The sequence below is a fragment of the Heteronotia binoei genome, chromosome 1 (assembly GCF_032191835.1).
Source record: "Heteronotia binoei isolate CCM8104 ecotype False Entrance Well chromosome 1, APGP_CSIRO_Hbin_v1, whole genome shotgun sequence".
NCBI classification, from domain to species: domain Eukaryota; kingdom Metazoa; phylum Chordata; class Lepidosauria; order Squamata; family Gekkonidae; genus Heteronotia; species Heteronotia binoei.
In genome coordinates, this window is record NC_083223.1 from 39852075 (window position 1) to 39873661 (window position 21587).

Genomic DNA, 21587 nt, shown 5'->3' on the forward strand with positions numbered 1-21587 from the left:
AAAGTTTATCCAAATCTAAATACAATAACAGCAGTTCGGTAAAGGAGAAGAGGGCAGTTAGGGTTACAGAGCACTGGCCTTGCATGTTGAGCGCCTTCCAAAAGCAACTTCTGTAACCCCTGTGAAAGTCTTTATAGCATGCATATCACCAATCCTTAAAATCCTAGGTGTCTAATAAAAATGTCCTCAATAAACACACTACTCTTGAAAAACACTGGACAAGGTACACAGATTTGATTCTACTCTGGGATCTGCAGTTTGCAGAGCTAGCTGATATTCTTTCAAGTACCTGGATCATGTGGCAGAGAAGGTCTTTTGTTATGGCATCTTCTTTTTCACTTAAACTGTACATCCTATGTGCAGAAGTAAATCTGTTCCCCTTTTAAAAAGTGGTTATTAGTTAGCTGGAGGCTCTGACTCATAGGTAGAGTATCTACTTTGCAGGCAGGTTTAATCCCTGGCATCACCACTTTAAAAAGATCAGGTTGTAGGTGATATGGGAGATCTCTCCCTGAGACACTGGAGTGCTGTTGCTGGTCAGAGTATGCAGTACCAGCCATGTTAGACGAAAGGTCTGACTCAATAGCCCTCTGCACATGACTCCTCCCTGCATTCAGCCAACTCATAGAGAGGGAGAGCAGGGATGAGTATGCTGGACCTTCCCTGCACCTCCACAGGACTTCTGGATCATGACCTTGGAGGACGTGTTTGCATGCACACTTCTTTGCTTTTACTGTAGCTGCCGTTATGGAACATTCCTGAACATATTTCAGGGAGGTATGTGTGTGCACTTCTTTCTTATGGAGGCCATCCTCATAAACTGGCAATTAAAGTCGCCAACTCTGTGTTGGAAAATATCTGGAGATTTGCGGAGGGGCGTGGAGTCTGAGGAGGGGGGTTGGGGAGGGAAGGGACTTCAGTGGGGCATAATGCCATTGAGTCTACCTTCTAAAGTGGCCATTTTCTTTAGATGACTTGATCTCTGCCACCTACAGATCACTTGTAATAGCAGGAGATCTCCAGCCACTACCTGAAACAGAAGGTTTTGTACTTGCTTATAAAAAGAAACTGGCCTGTTTCTTATCACAGCCCAACAAGAGGAAGATATTATGTTCTGATAAAGGGGCAACACGAAATGAGACTACAGCTAGTTATTCGTCAAATGAACTCTATTGAAAATGCAGTGAATGATAGTTGTGAAATGTATAAATAGTCTTATTAAATAGTTGTGAAATGTATAAGTATTTTTTTTAAAAAAGATACAGTAGCCTGTAAAGAATGTTGAAAATGATGTATTACAATACAAAAATGTACTTTGTTGAAAATGCTGTATAACTTCGTGGTTGTTATTGTTAATTCTGTGTGTGAATTATAGCTGTTATATATAGCTGAATTTATAAGTAGTTTTATTAAAAAGGTATAGTAGTTTAAATTTTCTGTCAGTTGTAGGACCTCCTCTCTTGTCACCTCAATGTGACCCAGATCTTTCAACACCCCTCCTGAAAGCAGCAGTTCTGGAGTGGGCAAGCACTTCTCATCTTCCACAGTGAAGATGGAGGTAAAAAATGCATTCAGCTTCTCAACCATTTCCCTATCAACCTTCAGTAATCCTTTTATCCCTTGGTCATCTAAGGGTCCCACTGCATCCCTGGCTCGTTTCCTGCTTCTAATGTATTTGAACAAAATTTCATTGTTGGTCTATATGTTTTTTACAATATACTCCTAATATTCCTTTTTTGCCTGCTTGATCACAGATTTGCATTTTATTTGCCACATTTTATTTGCATTCTATTTGTGTTCCCTTTTGTTAACCTCACTGGGACTACATTTCTACTGCTTAAAGGAATCCTTCTTACCTTTTAAAGCTCCATTACTTTGTTTATTATCCATGAAGGTTGTTTTTATTGTTCACCAGTATTCTTCTACAGTAACCTTTGTTAGTCTTTAAAAGTGCCATTTTAAAGATTATTTTGTTGTTAGTTTGCATAGGTTCCTAAGGAGGGGAACAGATTGCATATATCCTAGGCATGGGATAAACAAAAATATTCACTTTTTTTAGGAGAAATAGGAGCAGGAAGAGCAAAGCATTTGATCTGTCCTGTTCTTCATGAATTAGTGCCACCATATGAGAGTCTGTAAAATGAGAATTCAATTCATATATCTGAAGAAGTGGACTCTAGCATGCAAAAGCTGATACCTATAGTCTTTAAGGTATTACAAGAGTCCTTTTCATTTTTATATGATGTTCTGCTTACATCGCTGGATTGGTCTTTTCATTGCCTGGCTGATGTGGTTTATTAAGCTAGTTTGCTTTCTTTAAATTACTAGTATGAGTTTTTGATAATTGTGTTGGTTCCAGAGCTAGTTTACAGTGACAGAAAGGACTTTCATCAGCAGAATAGGACTTTCTCACTTTTCCCTTCTCACTGCAGGCTGAAATTCTCCATAAAATGCCGCTCCTTGTAGCAGGGAAGGTAGGATTGCCAGGTCCCTCCTGGCTACTGACAGAAGATGGGGGAGACTTATGAGGAGAAAGAAAAGGCCTAGGCTTTGTTGCCAGTTTCACATAGCAAGGGACATCAACATGTCAGCAACTTCCTGGTGATACTCTGGCATTTGGGCAAAAACTCTATGGTAAAACCAGCTTCTACCATAGAATCACTTGGATGTTGTTGGCTTGATGATGTCACTTCCTATTTGATGCCAACAATGAGGCCTCAGCCTTCTCTTTTCTCCTGGTAACCCTCCCCATCAGTGGCTGGGGTGAGGGCCTGGCAGTGGGGGACCCTGCCTCCACTGGGGGCTTTGACCGCTCTAGGGGCAGGGTATCCCAAAGAATCACATGGGGGACAAACTGTGGTCCTACAGTGCAGGGTGGGGGGAATTGCTAAACATTGCTTCCCTTCCATTAGCAGAAATTTGCCTTTGGATCCAACCCAGTGTTTGTTGACAGCATAGCCTATAGACCAGGAGTGGCCAAAGTTGCTTAACATAAGAGCTACATAAAATAAGCATCAGATGTTTGAGAACCACAAGACATGAACAAATATTACATGCACATCTTTATTAAAACTCTTAATACTTTCTTTGCACAGAAAGATAAAATACATATTGTATGCACTTTACAACATGACCATGGAGACTTATTAAAAAAACAAAAACCGCACTGACCACCATTTGCATCATTATGCATCTCTCTTTGCCTCAACACCAGGGTTAGTAAACACAGTGCTGCCCTTTTTAATTCCATCCCTCTTTCCAGTGGTTCCCTCAGCTCTTGTGCTCTCATTCCCTACTCTAGGTTTCTAGGTAACTTCTGCGGTAGAAGAGAAGAGCTTGCCAGCCTGCCTATTTCCCCCTCCTTGACAGATGGAGGAAATAGTCACCTACCTATGGGTCAGTGGCCAGAGGCTGACTGAGGTTCCAATGCTTATTTGTGAGTAAGCCTGCATTAAGTTCCTCTTTGACCTCTGGGAGCCACACAATATATATGAAAGAGCCGCCTGTGGCTCCTGAGCCACAGTTTGGCCATCCCAGCTATATAGTATTTTTATGAACATATTTTAAGATGGCTATTTGTTAGCTGCTTTGGGGAAGATGGGTTTTGAATATTTCAAATAAAATGAAATAATTCAGGACTCTAGGCCTAAGGCATTTGGGTTCCATTTTGAGCACAAAAGCAAGCCAGGGTTAACTCTAGTCTAAGCTCATTGGAATCACCTGAGTAACTATGCATAGGATTGCACTATAAGTACACCAAAAATTCAGGGACAAATGCAGATGAAGACAAACTTTGGAAGCATCCCCAGACTTGGTCCACTTCTTGCTAAATTGCTTTCAGTCAAGGTTTGGCACTGGAGAGGACAGCAGATCCGTGTAGCTCTGGGCACCATTTTGTTTCCTCCTGCACCTCCACTGCCATCTTTCTCATCCTTCTTCCTTCTTTCCTGTCTCACTCATCAAAACTCTGTTATCCTCTGGGTGCTTTTAACTTCTTTCTTGTCATAAAAATTCCCCCCACATGCAGTTCAGCATTGAGAATCCACTGGCTGATTTGTGACAAGTGTAGCCCTCAAGGGAAGGCCTTGATCCAAATAACTCTCAAAAAATGATGGCCGTTGGCACTTGGCTTGGTGTGGAGTTTGACTGCTATGCTGGCCCCCAGAAAATAAAAAGGCATCATTTCAGATAAAGCGTGCCTCTGGTGCTTTAAAGCTCGCCACTCTCACCATCTTTCGCTGGCCGGTTTTCATTTCTCATGGAAGTGAAAACATAATGTCCTGGATAAAAGGTCCCAGTAAAACAGTGCAGACATTTTTAGTAGTTGAGCTGTTCTCATAAACCCCCGAATTGTTTGTTCACATTGGACTCAGTGCACTTTTATAGACAAGATGAGCACAAATGCTGATTTTTTTTAAAAGCACTTATGTGTACACTTGGAAGAAGAGATTTGCAACTCATTCCAAGGGGGGGGGGGGAGAGGAAAAAAAAAATCTTCCTTTCCTTATACACATACTGAAACAAAATATGCCGAGGATGGGATTTGCCTGCTGTGATGGTATTAGATCGCCGACTGTTTCTGTAAAAGAAAAAAAGAACATTAACTATGCTCAGAAATTTAGCCGTGCAGTATTTAAAGGACGTTTGAAAACCCTACTGTGCATTTGTTTGCTTAGGTTCCCTTTCCTTTTGATATTTTTTCTCTATTACAAATAAATAGGCCTGTTGACTAGAAGCCGAGATATGTTCGGGCCTGTAACCTCATAGATTTCAGGAAGACATCAAAGTTGAAACTGTTAGGATCTGATTACATTTCATCACAGAGAGTAAATTTATGCCTTTAAGACATAACCTTTCCTTGTACTTCTCTGCTTCTAGCTGCTAACTGGAAGACTGGGCTGTGCTGTTCACTTATTATGCAGTCATAATGATGGGATGCCCACTTATTTCTCTGTTAGTCTCCATACAGCCTACATCCTCCATGGAGAGAGACAGATGGAGATTTGAATTTTGACTCACTCAGATTCCTCCCAAGTACTGCTAAATTGCCTATAGGTTCTTAAGTAAACATGGAACTGAACTCAGAAAAGCAGAATGACATGAAATTTCTGTTCCGTTCATATAAGGACAGCGACAGCAGCTTTCCCTCTCCACCCCCTCTTGGGGGGATCCCCCCACCAATGATGTGATGTAATGACTGAATAAGAGCACTTTAAAGACACCATCAGGGTTTATAATTTTTTAATGTAATTGATATTTTATATATGTATTTTTTAAGGTTGTACATAGCCGGAATAGGGCGATTCATCAAATGTAAATAATAATATCCCCAAAGGAACTAGGTTTCTATCCGTTTAATAACTCTGAGTCAGAGAAGCATCTAGCAGCACAATTTTCTCCATAGCTGCAATGGGAAAAGTTGGTGCATGGCAGTTGCCAGACGGCTGCTACCAAATGCACAATCACATTTTGGTAATCTGTATCCCAGCCAGAATGTCCAGAATTATTTTTGAGGTGAGATGTCCTGTTACCTTCATGTGGTGAGTGTCCATACCCTCCATGTTTTGGGATACCGCTGATATCCATGAGTAGAAAACATCAGCATTTCAACAAGTACATGTTTTATTCATCATGATCTGTGGCACCTACGTAAAGAATGTAATTAGGGATGTTGAAAATGTTGTGGGAAACATGTTTGACAGGCAAATATATATCGTTTTTGACAGTCATGATGACCCGTGGCCTGAGCATCAGTTCTTCTCATCATGCCACCATATAATTCAAGTATTATGTTGAGCAATTTTGTAGATATGCAGTGGTGGAGTTTCCTTCTTCCCTTGAATACTAGGTGAAATTGTTTGTTTTTTCCACCAGGATCAGGGGTTGTTGTGTCAGGTAACCGGCAGTGTATTTGTATGCAGAGTTACACCCTGCTAAACCCATTAACTTAGATGGACTATGCATATATCTGCTTAGGATTGCACTGTAAATAATACTGGGTGTGTGAGTTGTAAACAACATGGGACTGCACAAAAAAGTGCACATATGAACTGCTGGGGTGCAGTCAGACGTATCATTAGTGGCGACACAGCTCCGTCTCACTGACAGATTAAATGTATTCATCCAGACATCCACATCTGGCAATCGAGCATCATCCAGGGTCATCCTGGCTTGCTGCGAATCAATGCCGCATTAATTTGACAGTGCAGAAAGTCCGGCCCTTTTTCAAAAAAGCGGCACAAGATTGGCTTTTTCCTGTTTGGACAGCTCACGCACAATACTGCCCCTTGGAATGTTTACCGCCCCTCCCACCTTTTTTTAAAAAAAAGTCCCAGAAGACATGTGCATTGCCAGATCATCCAGGAATCTGAGGTGATGCTTCTACTTCTCCAATCAACACAGGATCGGAGCGGGGGGAAAACATTATCCCACTATTCAGAACAGGAAAAAAATCTTTTTTTTCAATGTGGAGGATTTCCAGATATCATTGTCACTGCCAATTTCTAGGAAAGTAATTCCTGGCAGTTCCCTGGTTTGAATTGGCAACGTTAATTCTGGAAACTTTCCCCCCCTTCCCCCCCGCCTCTGAAGCAACGTTTGATTTCCCACCTCCAAACAGTTGGGTGCATGTTCAATGGACAACCCCCCTCCTCCCAGAAATCACCATCTGATCACGCATGCTCCAAGAAAAGAGTGTGATAGTATTGGATGTCTGATCGCTCAACAACAGAATGAGTCGCATTCTTGGATGCTTGTCTGAACAGCCCTGCATTGAATCAATATTCAGCAGTTCAAATTTGAGCGCTACACACCCGCTTTTAATGTGACGTGTAACCACACCCCTGGAGTTCCAAAGAGAGGGAAGCCATTAGCATTGATCATACATACACTAACGCCAAATGGTAGAAATTTGCACACACACAAAAAAAATGCAGTGTTTATATAAGTGACTGTTTTTGTTCATTCTTTTTAAAAAACTGTTGACAACTGATCATGTCAAGCTGATGAGCTGAAAGAGGGGTTAACATGCTGTGTATGTAAAGCTAACCAGGAAGTAGCCCCAGGTGGCTCAAAAGTAACCCTAAGTGTTCACCCAGCAATTGGCTATCTGCTTGTAACGAGCAAGAAGGAGGGGATATGAACCACCAGATGCTCAAAAACATCCCTAGATGTAATATTTGTCCATCCTCCTTATTTCCAAATCCATATTTTTGAATTGCAATACAAACCATACCATAAAAAGTCTGCCATGAAAATGTGATGCGATGTCACCCCAGAGTTGGAAATGACTGGTGCTTGCACAGAGGACTACCTTTAATTTTTTTTTTTTACATATCCTTAATTTTTGTCTCTGTAGTCTTTAGATTTGGTTTATTTTATTTATATCTTTATTTTTGTTAATTTGCATTCCACCCTTTCCTGCAAGTGGGCTCAGGGTGGATCACAACAAGAGTTAAAACAATTAAAAACTATAAGCTAAAACCATAAAATACAATAAAACAAATAGCACATATATCATAGGCGGTGGTTTCCATTGGGTGCATCCTATATATCAGTACAGCAGTAGGCCCAGAGATAAAGTGATAAATTAAGATAAAATACTATAGCATCATGACAGGCAAGGGAGGCCAAAAAGATGGAAATAAGGATGTCCGCCGCTTCAACCGAAGGCCCGGCAGAACAGCTCCATCTTGCAGGCCTTACAAAATGGCATCAAATCAGGTAGGGCCCGGATCTTTGTTATGAAATCTTTTTATAGCACCTAATAGCATAGTTTTAAATTGTTTATATGTGTTTTATTCTTTTATAATTATATTACATTGTTTTATAATTGTTAGCAGCCCAGAGTCCACTTGTAGAGTGGGCAGCATATAAATCTAAAGTAAATAAATAAATAAAATCTCCACAGGTAGCTGATTCCACCAGGCTGGAGCCAAGGCTGAAAAGGCCCTGGCCCTGGTCGAGGCAAGCCAAACATCCTTTGGGCCAAGGACAGTCAAAAGATACTGCGAAGCAGAATGCAGTGATCTCTGGAGCACATATGAGGAGAGGCGGTCCCACAGGTATGTCTGTCGCAGGCCACGTAAGGCTTTAAATGTTAAGACCAAAACCTTGGAGTGGATCCGGTACTCTATTGGTAGCCGGTGCAATTGGTGCAGCACTGGCCAGATGCTTGCCCATAGAGGCAATGCAGTTACCAGCCATGCTGCCAAATTTTGCACCAGCTGGAGTTTCTGGGTAAGCCGCAAGGGCAAGCCTGAATAGAGCAAGTTACAGTAGTCCAATCTGGAAGTGATCATCGCATGGATCGCTGTAGCTAAGTCCTGGGAGGACAGGTAGGGAGCTAGTTGTCTAAACTGTCCAAGATAGAAAAAGGCAGATTGAGCAACTGCTGTGATCTGGGCCTCTATGGAAAATGAGGCATCCAGTATCACTCTGAGGCTCTTCACCTTCTGGATCAGCACAAGAGGTGCACTGTCCAGGGTTGGGAGCTGGATACCCAACTCTAACCCCCCACGGCTCAAATACAGGATCTCCATTTTAGCTGGATTAAGCTTCAGCTGAGTTAACTGCAACCACCCAGCCACAGCTTCTAAGGCCCTCGTCAGATGATCTGGGGTGGAGTCTGATCGCAGATAAAGCTGGCTGTCCATCAACAGATAAAGCTGGCTGCCATCTTCATACTGGTGACAACCCAGTCCATAACCTCGAGGGGCAAGGGGGTGCATATAGATGTTAAACATCATGGACGAGAGAATGGCTCCCTGAAGCACGCCACATTCAAGGGGGTGCCGCAGGGATGTCTGCTCACCAAGTGCCACCCTTTGTCCCCGACCACAGAGAAAGGAGGAGAACCACTGTAAGGCAACCCCCTGAACTCCGATGTTGGCAAGGCAGTGGGTCATTAGATCATAATCAACTGTGTCAAACGCAGCTGATAGGTCTAGAAGCAACAGCAGCACTGACCCGCCTTGATCCAGATTCCTTCTGAGGTCATTTGTGAGAGCAACCAGAACAGTCTCTGTCCCATGACCAGGGCAGAAGCCAGACTAGAATGGGTCAAGGGCTGATGTATCCTCCAGGAAAGCTTGAAGCTGCTCCGCCACCACTTCCTCAATTACCTTACCCAGAAATGGAAGATTTGAAACTGGGCGGTAATTGGCTGGGACCATCGGGTCTAAAGATGGCTTTTTAAAAAGCAGACATACCACTGCCTCCTTGAGCCTGGCTGGGAACATCCCTGATGACAGGGACGGATTGACAATATCAGCCAAAGTGCTGGTTACTTTAACTATCATGGATCATTTGTTGCCTTGAGTAACCTATTAGTGGAATAGAAATATTTGATTAATTACATCCTATTCTGGGTAGCCAGTGCACTCAGAAGTAAGTTCCATTTTATGCAGTGGGGTTTAATCCTTGGAAAGTATATTTAGGATTGCAGCCCTAGGAGGCTGGTCTGACATACTTTGTTTGCAAGTCCCATTGATTTCAATTTAACATTTTTCTATGTTGGCACATACGGGACTACATATTTTGGAGTAGCCCTTTGAATATAGATTCCAAATATTTTTGCTTGGTTGGTTGATTTTCCTTCTTTCTAAGGTGAAAACATAACTGGAGGATGCAATAGTGTATCCTTCCAACCAGTAAAAATGAAATACATAAATGATGTTATAGAAGATACATAAATGTCTTCAGAGTCCATGTTAAGATTCCCCTGTCTCTAATCTCCAAGTAACATTACAGCATCTGCCTTAGGTCTTCTTTGGTTATATCACTCTTCACAGCATGTGCTGGTTTCATGCGCCCTTTCAAGTGAAAACATTCCATGGTTCATAGAAAATTTATGATTAAAATATGTTACGAATAGGGGAATCCTCCTGCCATCTTAGGAATCAAGATGAACTCATATACAGATCTATTGCAGATTGTGCAGCGTGGATGAATGTTCCAGAAATGGTAAGTAAAGATATAGATATAACTATATGGATGAACCACTTTTTAAAAAAATCACATAAAGATAGCTATGTTTTATTTTTATTCACATAACAAAGTTGCTCATGCTTAAGAGTGGCATTGTTTCATTTATATTCATGCATCAGCTTAAAAAAAGGAATATTCAAAAGTTAAGATTTTAACTTTCTTTTCTTTTTTTGTATTAAAAAAATGAACTATAGGGAATGGAATGCAGGACACATAAAGAAAAACTGGGGAAATATGAACTTCTCAACTACCTGTTCCACATATTTGCAAACACATGTTTTGCTGTTCACATTTTCACCATTTTTTGGTGATCACTTAAAGTATTTTAGCTATTCACCTAAAAAAAGAAAAGAAAAGAATGACAGGCCTGAACTGGATAGCCCAGGCTAGCTGGATCTCATCAGATCTCAGAATCTAAGTGGGGTTGGCCCTGGTAAGTATTTGGATGGGAGATCACCAAGGTATGCCAGAGTCACAGCACAGAGGCAGGCAATGGCAAATCACCTCTGAAAGTCTCTTGCCTTGAAAACCCTATGGAATTGCAGTAAGTTGGCTGCAACCGGACATCAGCAACTATATGAACAGGCAGAGAATAGAAAGCCATGAAAGCAAAACAATTTCCAAGTGAGTGACATTTCCTATGAACCTTTTTTCTGTGGTTCTGATGCAGGAGGAAATTAAACGAAAGTCTTTAAAAAATCTGCAAGATATTAATCACACACACCATTTGGATGTAATCATTTTTCATCATGCAGTATCACAGCAACTTCTTTCTTTTAAATTAAATAGTTGAGGTGCTGGTGGCTGTTGAGATGGTCATGACTGAGGTGCCCCTGTGTTCTCCAATAAGTGACCATGGGGATATGAATAAAGTGCAATAGAGTCAGCATGATGTAATGGCTAGCAAGTCAGACTGGGATCCATAAGAATGTAAGCGGAGCCCTGCTGGATCACACCAGTGGTCCATCTAGTCCAGCATTCTGTTTCACACAGGGCCAACCAGTTCCTCTGGAGGGCCCCCAACATGATGTAGAGACTGAGGCCTTCCCCTGATGTTGCCTCCTAGCTCTGGAATTCAGAGGTTTACTGCCTCTGAATGTGGAGGTTCCCCTCAGTCACCATGGCTTGTAGCCTTTAATAGACTTATCCTCCATGAACCCACAAGGCTCAGGTTCAAATTCCCACTCTACCATGGAAGGTTATTGGATGACCTTCGGCCAGTCACTCTCAGCCTAATCTGTCACAGAGTTGTAGTCATGGGGATAAAATGGAAGAGAGTTTGGGTCCTATTATTTTAGAAAGCTGAGGCTAAAGTAGCATGTTAAAGTAGAAAGCTGAGGCTAAAGTAGCATGTTTTCCCCATTCTTCTGTGTGCATAGAAATATTAGACATATAACATTAAAATAATAATCACACATTTTCCACAAATTGTTTGTAACAATGAAAAACATCATTCCTTTTTGATGATTTAGCAGCATTTCTTGTGAACATGCTTACTTATTCAATTACGTTCCTCTCCACTCTTCAGTAAGGATGGTTTCAAATTTCTCATTCTGATGTTGAGCTCCAAATCCCTACTTCAGTGTTGCTTTGAACACCTGACACAACCAAACTTCATGCATTATCTGTCTCAGGACATTCCCTTTCTCTTCCTGCTACCCACCCTCCTACCACCCACCTACCTACCTACCTACCTGCCTTCCTTCCTCACTCCCTCCCTCTCTCTCTCTCCTGATTATTTGCTAGTGGTTTATCTCAGTTAAGTCCGAATCCCATTTGTTATTCTGTTTAAGCTTTCTTCGACTGCAGCGAATCCAGGAAGAGCAACTGACATGCAAAGCTTTCCCAGTGTGAAAAGGGCCAGGAATGTACAACTATTTCTTGGCTACTACAAAAGAAGATTATCTCTGTGATTAATACTCCTCCGAGTGTTCTCTTCTGTTCTACTGATAAGTCTTTTTGGAGGAAATGGCAGGTCCAGGAAATTGGGCTGTGGTCAAGGCCAGCAGCTATCATTTGTATAGGCTGCATAGATATACGACAGCACTAAAATATAGCTGTTTAATCAGTAAAAAATCAGTGAATCTTTAAATACTTCAGCTGGAGGGCTGTCAGGTATGCTTGTCTTACATATCTCAAATGGAAGGCCAGCTCCACGTTGCTTGATCCTTTTCCAGAGGGACTCTTACAAGACTGTCTGGATAATCTAGCTCATGTGAACAGGAATTATAATTCTTCTTTGGATATGGGATGGCTCCAAAATAATATTTAAGCAAACTACAATATTTCTTTCATTAAATGAAAAAAAAAACAAGTGAGTCTCTGGATAGTAAGTTAATCAGTTCATATTTTAAATTGTTTTAAGGGAAAAAGTTGGAAAATGTTTGTTTAAAGCCCAGTTTTTAACATGTCTCATCCTGATGGAATGGCACTGCGAAAAAGTTCATAGTGTTGTTAATTTGTTAGGCTGATAGAAAGAAAGAATTCCTTTTCTGTTAGGCATTCCAGAAGTTTTACCTCACATATGATTGGGCAGACTATCAGATTTGTTAAGATGCTCTGTTTAGAGGATGTTCAGTAGAATCCTAAGGACACCCTCCCGGGTCTGCTTTCTGCCTAGGCCTCCTTATGCCAACTTCCTTACAGTGCAACCCTCAGCACACTTTACACTCTTCGGAGCCCACTGAAGTTGGTCCTTGCTCCACTTAAGATGGCTGCATTCAGTTTTCTTGAGTGTATAAGAACTAGTTTGCTGTGCAATGGAAACCTGAATGACCAAAGTAATTTACAAATTGTACACAACTTGTTCAGCAGAGGATGCCTCACAATCATAACATGCAAGCAGATTTTAAAACGGTGATTGCTTTATTGTGTTTGTCAATGTTTACATTAGGACGGAGTCAGAACTGGTTTAAATATTTTTAGTGCGAACTGTAACTGCATTTTCCGCACTTCTGATATAAAGTTTGCGTATCATCCCGATAGTGAAATTCACACATTTTAAATATATGGAATAGGTGTCTGTCTCCTTTGCACATCACAGTGAATTCTGCTAGAGCACATGTACATGCAAAAACATTTGCATGTACATGCAAAAACATTTGCATGTAGCATGAAAAGTGGACTGCAGGTCCAAGGGAATATAGACCAGAGTAGTCATGTCTTGAGCTTGTCATTTAGTCTGTGTGCCACCACCAGCTCATTCCAAAAGAGGGAGCTGCTGAGATCTGTTAGACCAGCCAAGTAACTCTTTAAAGCAGTATGCTGGGACAAGCCAGTTGGGACCATCCTACCCTTACAAAGTCTTCCCAGTCAGATTTATTTGGTGCTTTGGGCAACTAGGAAGCTTTGTGAGCTGTAGACCACTTTCCCCATGCAGTGACAGGATTATTTTGTGTAATTATATCACTCAGGCCTTGAATATAGGATGCGTAGTTTACCACTACATCACTGGCTATGGCTGAATGGAAATGTGGTAATTCAAAAAAATTACCTTGCATTCAAAAATTGGGATTGGGTCATGAGGTCAACAGATGTGGCTCATCTACTGTTTCACTTTGGATGGAAATTCTGGATTTCAAATCAGATCTACAAATTCAGTGATCAACCTAGTGAAACTTTAGTTGTAGGATCTGTGAAATCTTGGTCTCACATTCAAGTTCATCTTACATTTCCCCCCATCCACAGCTAGCCTGCTTTCAGCATTGGGTCATTTAGAACTAAATGTTTGCAATTTCTGATTTGGAACATTCTACTTCATAGACTTGTCAGAGATTTTCCTTTCTTAATCTAAAACCCTCTTCTGTGCCTTGAAATAATAATCAGGGCCCAAACACCTATATAAACCTTCATGTTGGCAATGCTCTGTATTTCTCAGTCACCATCAAATCAAGTCAGTCTGGCATAAAGTAGAAGCCAATTTTTTATCCTGCCTGTTGCTATAACATTCATCAAGAAGCATTCAATGTAATGAACTAGACCCTGTGGATCAGTTCTTCTAGCAGAGGCCCTTGTCTCAGATGGAAAGAGCCTTCTACAACACAAGACCTTTAGAGTAAAGTGCCCCCACTAGCAGAATGGATCCCTGGAATCCAACCCAGTGTGAACAGAAACTCTCCTCAGCAGTAGCTGACCTAATAAAAGATTTCATTTTTCCCTTTTTTGGTTTCCTAGATTAATCTTTTTTTTGTCAGGCTTCCATAGTGAAGTTCAGCAGCTTTTTAGGTACGTTCCATAAGACTAATAAAATAAGATGGCTGATGGATTTGAACTGTAATGAATTCTCATGAGAGCCAGAAGACTAAACCCAGCAGCCAGTTTTAGCAGAGGGCAGAAGTTCAAAGTATATGTATGTGCATGAGTGATTTGCCTGGCTCTGGAGCACAAACCAGATGCTGAACAGAAAATATCAGGGATCAATATAGTATTCTTTGATCAGAGTCAGCATTCTCTGGTAGTCAGAGAGCCAGAGTGCGATCTGGGAAAACCAAGTTCAAATTCCCTCTCTGCAATGGAAGCTCTCTGGGTGACCTTGGGTCACTCACTCTCTCCACCTAACCTGCCTCATAGGGCTATTGATGTGAGGATGAAAAGGAGGATGGAAAATTATGTTGTGAACCACTCGGGGACTGTCACTAAGGGGTAGGATGTGAGTAAATAAATAAAGAAGTCATTGTCTTTTAAAGAGATCTCTGTGGAGATGCTTGTCATAGATTTATTTATCTGGATGGCTCTTTGTTAATTCTCTTGGACTTCTTGGCAGCTTTTGATACCATTGATCATAGTATCCTTCTACATCAACTTTCAGGAATGGGACTGGGAGGCACACTTCTGCAGTGGTTCTGGTAGTTTCAGAGTGTGGTGTTGGGGGACTGCTGTTCTGCCCCTTGGCCTCTGGCCTGTTGGGTTCCTCAAGTTTCCATCTTGTCCTCCATTTACATAAAGCCACTGAGAGAGCTGGGCTGAGCTGCCGCCAATACGCAGATGACACTCAGGAGATCCCATGGAGGTTGTGGAAACTGTGGTGCCTATAGGCAGTTTTGGAATGGATAATGGCTAACAAACTGAAACTTACCGTAATTCCAATAAAATGGAGGTTCTTCTTGAGGGGGTTGCATTCCCAATAAAGAAGAAGGTATGCTCCTAGTCTGGGGCCTCCTGTTGGATAAACAGGTGGCAGTGGTGGCCAAAAGTGCCCTTCAACAGCTTTGGCTGGTGAGCCAACTGTGGCCTTTCCTGGACACAAATGATCTTGCTGCTGTGGTGCAAACCCTGGAAACATTTAGATTAGATTACTGCATTCTACATGAAGTTTACCGTGAAGACTGTCTGCCAATGCAGTTTGTGTAGAATGTAGAGTTCCTAGCTACCTGCTGGGGGTGGGGTTTCCCTCAGTTTTGGGGCATCCAACCCACTGGCACAAAGCTGGATGGCAGGGGACATTGCCCTGGGCACATCACGTGTGGGATTCTCTAGCATTTGGGTAAAAACTCTATGGTTTGACATTATCACACTGTGCATGCAAGAGGCATCCCCCACCAACAGCCAGGTAGGACCTGGCAACCCTAGTAAAGTACTGCAGCCAGAATGTTGATTGGAGTGTGTCATAGGGACCACAGCACTCCTTTTTTGTTCTGCCTACGTTGGCTTCCAGTTTGCTTCTGGGCTCAATTCAAGGTGCTGATATTGACTTTTAAAGCCCATTCAGCCTGTGACCAACATATCCTAAGGACTACCTTCTCTCATACAAACCTTCCTGCTCACTCTGGGCATCCTCTGGCACATTTGCACTGAACTGGCTAGAAGAAAGCATTTACATTCCAGGTAGAGGGGGACCACAAGAATTACAAGAGGCATGGAAGAAGTGGGGTAAAGCTGCCTGTTCACAAAAGACTTTTCAGCCTTCACCACATTCCTCATAGCCATGAAATGAGAGTTCATTATGTAGCATAATGGCTAAATGACCGAGCTGTGAACCAGGAAGTCCCCCGTTCAGATTTCTCCTTTCAAAGGGGCCTCTATGAGTCATCCCTTCATTGGCAAGGTGGGGATAATAACTTGCAGAGTTGTCATTACATGAAGCATTGAGGACTAACAAAAATCAGTCTATATTACTACCTCTCAATGTGTGCATACTCAAGAAGGGGATCTGCAGAGCTGAGGAGGGTCTTGGAGCCCCCACCATCACCTATGGCCCTTTGGATGGGATTGGGGTCTCAGTGAGTGAAAGGGACAGGGGACATATCCTCAGAGTGTGCCACCTCTTTCCTCCACAACCCCTTCAGTGGCTCAAAATAATGGTTTTCCATTTGCTTCCCTAAGCTTCAGATTGGCCCCTTTATGTTTTGGAATCTGACTGAACGCTATGACTTTAAATGCTCAATGGAGATTTATTAAAATGCTTCAGCTATATAAACTCAACTGGGCAATATGTATTTGAAGCCAGAATTCTTTCCTGGCAGCATTTTTATGCACACAATCAACTTCTAACCTTTCATTAAGGAAGCTGGGTTAAATCACTGAACCCCAAGTTTATAAGCTTTTTCTCCTTCAAATCTTATAAAACTAACTTTAAGTGGCTTACATATCCCTAAATGAACTATAACCATCATGTAGCAAAGTTCAGTTAATCAGTATTGGGGGAGGGAGGGAGGGGGAAAAGGTTCTTTTGCTAGTTTCTAAAGTGTTTTGAGATTTACCATATATGCCCTTCCCACCAAGTGGAGACCGACTTCACAAAGCAATAAAGCACACAAAGCTGCTAAAAATAATCTGAAACAAATAAAAAGTAACTTGATAGCGGCACACAATCTACATTTGGTTAAAATGTCCTGTTTTACCATTCTCTTTCATCTTCCTAAAGAGATTTCCAAAGTTTTTCAAAAATGTGATTAATAAATTATCCTGCATAACTCTTTTGATAACGATGATCGTCTTTGGAGAATTATGAAGCCACATCTGGAAAAAGTATATTACTGCCGTAAAATTAAAAAGAGGGAGAGGGGAGGGCATGCTGTGCATTGCACTAATGCACATCAGTAAGCAAGAGATGGCGCATAAAGTTTGCATTCATCTGTGTGAATGGAAAACATTATTTTCTCCTCCCACAAGCTCTCGGGTTTATTTCACAATAAAGGGCAAGTTGTAAAGTTTATAAGGAACTTTCTTACTGTGATTCATCAGTGGTTTTGCTTTTTGAGCATTGGCTGTAATGCACTTTTACAAGATTAAGTGGCAAATACCTGACACTGGATCGGAGTGAGCAAACACCAAAGTGTAATAAGGTTCATTTGTTGTTATGACAGCAGTGGGGTTTAGCAGTCTGGACAAAAGAACATTAAGGAAAGTCAATGTTTTAATCAAAAAAGGAGGTGAGGGAAGCGAAGAAGTGAATTTTTTTTTCATCCATGTGATCCAACAATTGTGATGGAATTATTCTTTTTCATTAGCAAAGTCAGTAATAGGCTGACTTCACACACATCTTTCAAGGTGAGTCGCCATGATGCTTCTGGAACAATGACAAAAAACCCCCTTGATTATATTTATGTATTTCTATCTGTTAAATAACGTGAGCAAAGGTGGTTCTTTGACTCAAATATGTCTCTTGGAAAAAGTAGAACCTTTAAAAAAAATTCCAAGCAGATGTTTGCAATAAGAACTGGATGGTGAGTGAAAGGGAAGAACGCTGCAGAATTAAGGTACATGTCTCTCCCTCACTGCCTGTTTTTTCTTTATTATATGGATACATGTCAGGAACATGATTGTAATGTGTCTGGTTTTATTTATGTGTAGCTCTGTAACTTGAGTTTTACCTCACACCAGTTACATTAAGTTCAATTTAACCTGGGTCTTGACATCATTGTAAAGCATATGTGATCAGTGGTAGCCAATGATGTGGGTAGCATGAGTGGGCAAATGTATTTTATAATAACCTTAAAACATGGGATTACTTGAAGAAGTGAGAAGGAGAAACTCGACGTGGGTATAATTTGAGGCAGCAACTGGGTTCTTTCTAATCTGTAGCTGAGCCCTGAATGGGAAATTGCATTTTCAGAGGTTATCGATAATGATCTACACAGCGGCCAGATTATCGTTGGTTTTGTAGAGCCTCTTGTGTACAGGCAATCATTAACATCATTCATAGACCTTTCTGTGCAAAATACAAAGGGTTGTGTGTAAATAGCTTAGTCTAAAATGCTCTGAAATTCATCTGCCTTCGAGTCATATTTTGTCAGCATGATCCTATGTTGGGGTGTACATAATTTATTTTGTTGTTTTGGGATGCACTCATTTGCATTCCAGTCGTTTATTTGTTTTAAACTATGCCTGTCTCATCTTGCCTATTTAGTCCAAGGCAGCTTCCGTACAGGCGCATAGGTCAAGCAACACAAAGGAAACAGTCAACACTTAGTATAAACAAAGCTCCCAAAGAGAACAACACCAGCTTGGTCACTTTGTGTAATATTTTCCCTTCCATAAGAGAAAGGCCGCTGGTGGGAGGGAGGGTTTATAGGGTCAGGGTTTTGGTTTATAGGGCTTTGGTGCTGGTGAACTACCCCAGTTAATAAGGTCTTTAACACAGGATCATCAAGTAAAACGGCTGGAAACAGACATGGACAGAATGTGCTGCAGGGAGCCTAACTAATGGAGGCTGACAAAGGGAGAGGCACTCTTTCACTCGTGGCCTTCATTCTTTTTCCCTCTGCTTCCCCACACCACCTTCTTCCCTCCTTCCATCCACATGCACACATTTGGTATGTTGCACCCCACACTAGTATTACTTTTGTTTTCCTAAGCTGTTTTCATGTCGCTTTTTCATACATTTGGAAATGAAGACACAACTCTTCTTCTTTGCACATTTACCCAGAAGTAAGTCAAGGTTGGTCCAGTGGGAATGATTCCTGAGCAAATGTATGCAAGACTGCTGCTTGTATTAAGTGCAAGTCATGACAATTTGTAGAAATGAATTCTTTGTGACTACTCTCAAGCGTCTACATCTCAGTGTTAGTAAGGTTTGATTTGGACAAATCCTGCAGTTTGGGTCCTGTGAACTGAGCAAGTTCATAGGAGGACTTTCCAGCTTTCCTGAGAAGCATGCTGCCCCCCACCAAAAAAGCCACTGGCAAGATCTTCCAAACTGATATGCTGCTCCAAGAAGAGCTCAAATCATCCTTTTCATTCAGGACATGCATTTTGATCAGTTCCAACTGCCCCAGCTGCAGCCCCCTTGCTATATAACATATATAACATATTGTTAGGACAATCCTCAAGCATGACTACTACTATTGCTGGTGGTGGTGCTGTTGTTGTTCTTGCCATGGGTTCTGGGCAATGTGCGGCAATGGTAAAATCAAACATAGGATAAACCACCTGAATTACATTAGTTCTACAAATCTAAAAGACTCCTATGGCAGGTTCCAATAATTTCCCGATTTCAGACTGCCGACCGCTTTGCGGGTAGAGGGGAGGGAGGGCAAGGGACAGCTGGGAAGCTTCTGCAAAAAATGTTCTGGGAGACCTTGGAAAGCCTCTAGTGTCTGAGTACAGATGACTGGAGATCTATCTGGGGTAAGATTAGGTAATCTTTTTGCAATCAATTGATTGTTTCAATTCTTGGAGAAAGAGCTGAATACCAGTGTTGTTCCCACTTCAGATGTGTAACTCTACACGGATAAATTATTAAGCGATACTTATCTCCCCAATGAGGAAAACACAACAAAAGTCAATAGTTATTTTCTCTCTGTCCAGACAGTTGAGTCTATCCGCAACATTTCATTTTATGGCTTCACCCCTGACCAGCAATAACAGCCAAAAACAATGAGGAGAAAGTGTTTATATAACTACACTGAAGAAAGATATGATTTGGGTGTTGCATCCAGAAAGTATATTCCTGATTCCTTGCCTGAAGATACTGTCAAATTCTATTAAACTGAACGTTACAAACAATAAATTAAAATCTCCATGTAGGCATTTTCAGAAAAACTGTGCTTAATAGAATAAGGCTTATTTATCAGTTCTATGCTTGAGACTTTGAGAGCCAACTGAAATATTGGAGTCTGCATTTGGAGACAAAAGACTGTGGAACTTCACTTCACCAGGTCTTTAATGGTTAGGATGAATTGCCTTTTTTGCACATGTTCTAGGGGGGCAGGTAGCAACCTGAAGATCAGTGTTGCAGCTTCCAAAGGCACAGCCATGGCCTTCTGATGCCTTTCATTCTGCTTTCCAGCTGGCCATACCAAGCAAGGCTCCAGCTTTGCTGCAGAGCAGGCAAGCAGGGGAAATAAGCCCCTATTTTCTTGGTTATTAAAATCACAGCAGCAATCCCTTGATTGCCATCTGGTAGCACTTCCTATCCCTCGTTGAATCTTCCAGTTAGGTCCACTTTTCCCCCCTATGGTTTCTGAATAATTGAGGGTTATCGTAGAATAAAATAAAAATAATAAAATAAGTAATAAACTGGACAGCCCTGGGTTAAGCTTGCTCAACCCTTTGTTGAAACATCCTTATTTTGAAGTATGGAAATCTATTTCAGAAACTTATATTTTGTTTATTTTATTTCAATATTTCTTTCTCACTTTTCTCTCTTCTGGGGGATTTGAAGTGGATTGCAACAAAACACAAATTGTATTTAGACAAACAAAGAATAAAGCATATACAGTCAGGGGTTTTTTTGTAGCAGGAACTCCTTTGCATATCAGGCCACACACCCCTGATGTAGCCAATCCACCTGGAGCTTACAGGGCTCTTAGCACAGGGCCTACTGTAAGCTCCAGGAGGATTGGCTACATCCGGGGTGTGTGGCCTGATATGAAAATTTATTTATTTATTTGAATTATATCCCGCCCTCCTCGCTGAAGCAGTCTCAGGGCGGCTTACAACACAAATCCCACAATTAAAGTATTTAATAATAAGTATTAAAATTACACATTCAGTAATAAAACAGATATTCAATGATTAAAACAGTTAAAACAGAAAATTAAGTTGGTCCTATTTTGGTGGTGACGGCCTTCTTCCACTTCTCTTAAATGCTGGTGCCAAGTCAATTGAATGGCAGCCAGAAGAGGACAGTCTTGCAGGCCCTGCAGAACTGCACAAGGTTCTGCAAGGCCCTCACTTCATCTGGCAGTTGGTTCCACCAGCAGGGGGCTACAATTGAGAAGGCCCTGTCTCTGGTTGATTTGAATCAGGCCTCCTTCGGCCCCAGGAATACTAATAAATTTTGTGATCCTGATCTGAGTACTCTCTGGGGAACATGTGGGGAGAGACAGTCCCTAAAGTAGGCAGGTCCTAGGCCATATAGGGCTTTAAAGGTAATAACCAGCACCTTGTAACAAATCTGGTATACTATTGGCAGCCAGTGCAGTTCCCGCAGTCCCAGCTGAATGTGCTCCCACCTGGTATTCTGCTACCAAGGAGTTCTTGCTACCAAAAAAAAAAAGCCTGCATACAGTACAACTTCATTGCCTGGCTTGTGTGGAATCCAATGGGCCAGCTCACTCAGGATCAAAGTCTATGAGCCAAGAGCTCTTACTCTTATCACATGCCAAGGCCTAAGCACCTGTAACAGGAAGAGAAACAGGCTCAGCCCAGTCATCAAA